This window comes from Belonocnema kinseyi, chromosome 3 (genome assembly GCF_010883055.1).
Source record: "Belonocnema kinseyi isolate 2016_QV_RU_SX_M_011 chromosome 3, B_treatae_v1, whole genome shotgun sequence".
Classification (NCBI taxonomy): Eukaryota; Metazoa; Arthropoda; class Insecta; order Hymenoptera; family Cynipidae; genus Belonocnema; species Belonocnema kinseyi.
The window spans coordinates 49832866-49836938 of NC_046659.1; the positions used below are offsets into that span (position 1 = coordinate 49832866).

The following is a 4073-nucleotide window of genomic DNA, read 5'->3' on the forward strand; positions in this document are numbered from 1 at the left end:
TAATATGTATATACATATGTAATCACGGCATAGCGTAAGCGTAGATATAGAAGAAGCGTTGAAGCGTCAGTCTCCACGAGAGTCTCGGCTCGATAACTACTGTTAGTGTATGGATTTACGGACATATAACGGCAGTGCACAGTAGCCTGAAATCCACGCTGAAATCACAAGTTTTCGTTCTCCCTGAATTTTGACGGTAACATGCATATTTTATTCAGTTACACTATACAACAACAGTCCAACATTATTATATTTAAATCCTAAATATGTGCATGAGTTACTGACAATTTAATGATAATAATATCAGTAAAAGTCGCTTAATCGTGACGTTATTATAAAACAACGGGCGACTGGCCGACAATTAATAATAGCACAATTTCCGGGCTGTAAATTGACTTTAGTCGGCATCAATTTAGCAAAACTGCAACTGCGGAGCCCGGCGAAGTATGTTATTTTGTTAGACAAACGAAAGTTAGAATATTGACAACATTTATATTTTGCTATTAAATAGATTTATCTTTACTGGTAGCTACTCTGTACTGTATGTCATATATTACAGCATATAAAAATATATAAACTTTTTAAATATTTTCAACACTTAATTTTTATACCTGTGTTATGTGTGAAAAATATTATATGATACTATACTGTGAGAAAATAATATGGTCTCCTGCATAGAAGTGGTAGAAGGGCTAGAAGCTGTGTTTTATAACCGCAGACTAGATCGCATGATTCTTCGTGAAATGTCATTCCGTTGGAGCCGACCAATCTAAAGCTATCTTCAGTGAAAAAAAAATGCAAAACAAGATAAAAATAATTTGAAGAAATGATAAAATTAAGGAATTATTTCTACACGAGAAGTTACTGTACACTTTTAGCTCAAGTTTTTGCTGATCTGATAGAAAAAAAGTGATGATATTCATTGTCGGTTTTAAAGGCATGTCTGTGCACTATGAAGTATGTAGCAGTGAAGACAAGAATATAGATAATAATGATTGCAGGGGTTTGAAGTTTATCTTTAGAGAACCGGTGATACATTATTGTTTTCTTTTTTTTATAGTAGAAAAACGGATCAGATGGTAAATTCTGCGTCATCAGACTAATTAATCATTTTTATTATTACAAAAGTTGAGAAAGTTAAAGATGTATAGCCAAAAATAGAAAATAACATATTGTGCGTGAGAGTTCGTATGAAATTTAAAAATTTAGAAAATTCACGTTCCAGAAGATACATGTTTCGGTGTAACCTGAGACGAAAATGGTATTGTAAGGTCAAAATAATTTGATCTCTACCATAATTGGATTATAGAGAAATATAGTAATAATTAAAACAATTATGCGAGGTCAGAAAAAATATGTTTTCTGGAAGTTGTCGTTTGACTTTTTTCGACATCTTCATGATTTAATTTTTTTGAATTTTAAAATATTTTTACGAAATTTCGAAAACATCCGACTGTCGTACCGAAATTTTTGATGTAACCAGCTTCTTCTCCCTAGAGTTCGTACCGAAAAACCCCAGCTCTTTGTACCGAAATTTCGGTACACCATATTTTTAGAATTATTCTCAATAAATATGTATAATTTTGAATATATTTTTATATGGTCTAAATATGGTATAATTTGAATATACAATACGAAATTTAATACATTATAACAGAAATTTCTAGGTTTTGTTTATAGTTTATCTTAAAATTTGTGTTTTTCCAAGTTTTAATTAAGAAGAAAGTAGTTTACAAATATTCGAAATTTGTATCGGCTTTCTGAAAATAGTGGGAATTTTTTATTCTAGTACTATAAAAGATCCACGAAAGAAACTTTTGAAGTTTCCTATGGAAATCATAGTAAATTATCATAATAATCAGTAATAATAATTTTAATTGTTTGCATGTGATTCTACGCTGAATTCATATGCTTTAAATTTTTTATTGGAATGGTTTAAATTATTTAGAATAAATTCCAATGGTTTTAATTTCTATTATTTGAACTAAAAAAAAAACTTGCCAATTGTTCGCTCTGAAAATGAACTTTGGAATCAAGATCACGTGATAAGTGAATATTAGACTTCAAGGCATGGGTCTGAACTGGAATACGCGATTCCACTATAGATTTCATTCCTTAATTATACTTTGAATTATAAAATTATTTCAAATCTTATAATATATAAAAGTAAAAAATTCGTCTAGGTTTTATCTCTTTACCTATTATAACAGAAAATTATACTTATTATTTACTACTTACAACTGACTTATCATAGGTTTCCAATTTTTTTGTACTAAATTTAAAACAGATAAATCTTTAAAATATCAATTTTTTAAATTACACCGTATCTATGTAAAAAATACCTCGCTGAATACCGACGAAGTAGATATATTTTTGATTACTTATTAAGAGTTTTTACATAATTATCTTTTTTTTGTAGATTCATCCGCAGCATACGAATCTTTATTAATCCCAAATTAAAAAACTAAAGAAAAATAAATAATCTCAATCGCTGAATCCAGTAGTTTCGCTGAAAAGTAAACTTTTATCCAGTTTATACCTTGCTGCTGAGTCATTTTTTCGAATCAGGTCTTCTCATGATTCACTTCAGTTCACCCATATCTTGAAAGTGATCTTATGCTTTTGTTTTAAATTAGAAATTTGATTTGTGAGGCTGTTCTGCAAATTATCTAAAAATAAAGTTTGAGATTCAATTCTTATGAATATTCTTATATTATTCAATTCCTGGAATTCTCTCGAATTCTTTATTTCTCTCAATTCTTTTACGTAAATTCTTGTGCAATTGTTTGCATTCTCTTAAAATCACGTGAATTTAACTTGAAATTAGATGAATTTATCACGAATTGCATGAGTTTGGTTGTGTTCTAATGAACATTATTTTGAATTCTTCTACATTTACTTGAACGCGTCTTCGATTATACTGTAAGTTCAGTTTTTATTCATTATGTTGAGTTAACTTGAATTCTTTTTTCCCTTTATATTTTACAATTCACTTGAATTTCTGCGTCTGTCGGATTATTGCGAATGGACGTTTAAATTAAAAGGTCTGGATAGTCCATACATTTATGTACGCTTATAACGCGGTCTTGCCTAAACGTAAGAACCTACCAAGAGAATGAGGAAGCTGGAAAAGAGAAGGGGGCATGACGTGTATATATGCCGTAGCCCACTAGCCGAACCAGTCGATTAGCCGACTAACTGGCCAGTCGGCTAATCGACGCTGAATAGCCGACTGTATACCTGCACCTGCTCACGTCCGTCTAGTGGGCGGATGAAGGCAGTCAGCAAGCGCCCAGTCGGCTTTTCGTTTGAGCGTTTCAGCCCAGCAGACGATTATGCATACGGTTCATTATATATTTTAAGGATTGAGAGTTTTCATTTGTTTCCATGGAAACATTCTGAGTGAAAAATAATCAAAAGTGTTATGTTATTAAATTGATAAAAGTAGTTATGTGAAACGAAGTGTTAGTACGGAAATCTTGATTAAAAAATTATGCGATTCTTAAAATAGGCAAGGAAAAGTAGAAAAAAATATTCTGTCTTTTTTCAGTGCCTTTTTATTCAAGATAATTAGAAATAAAATTACAATCTTTAAAAACATCACGGAAACAAGTTTTTAAAAAGTAATTTTAAAGTAATATTTTAAAGAAAGGTGGGTATTTAATACTAAAAAGAGAATTTTGCAACAAAAAAGTTTATTTGCAACCAAGATTTTTTTTACCAAAAAATAGATAAACTCTGTATTACGATTTTTTAACCAAAAGAGATAAATTTTCAAGGAAAAATATAATAGTTCATATTATTTCAACTAAAAAATATTTTTATTTGTAATCCAACAAAGTTAAATTCAATTCAATCAGGTTCGCTTACAACCGAAATATTTGAATTTTTATAAGAAAGAGACTTTTTTACGAAGAGATAAATTTTGAAAGAAAGAGCCGAATTTTGAACCAATGAAAACAAATTTTTTTACTATTCGCTGTGAGCCGCGCTCGTGTCGCCACCTAGCGGATTTGAAAGTTAATATCGGGCGTGTGTATTTACATGAGACTACATGGGCAATAATACAAAAA

General features: G+C 30.2%; 1 protein-coding gene across 2 annotated transcripts in view; it reads left to right on the forward strand.

Moving 5' to 3' along the window:
• The first annotated feature begins 79 nt into the window (after window positions 1-79).
• LOC117168833 overlaps window positions 80-4073 on the forward strand; it is a 12732-nt gene continuing 8738 nt past the window's right edge. The window contains exon 1 of one of the 2 annotated variants that reach the window (XM_033354681.1): window positions 80-196. The gene's annotated coding sequence lies outside the window, so the exon portion shown is untranslated. Of the gene's footprint in view, window positions 197-4016 lie in introns of those variants that run through there. The other variant, XM_033354682.1, reaches the window with a different exon arrangement.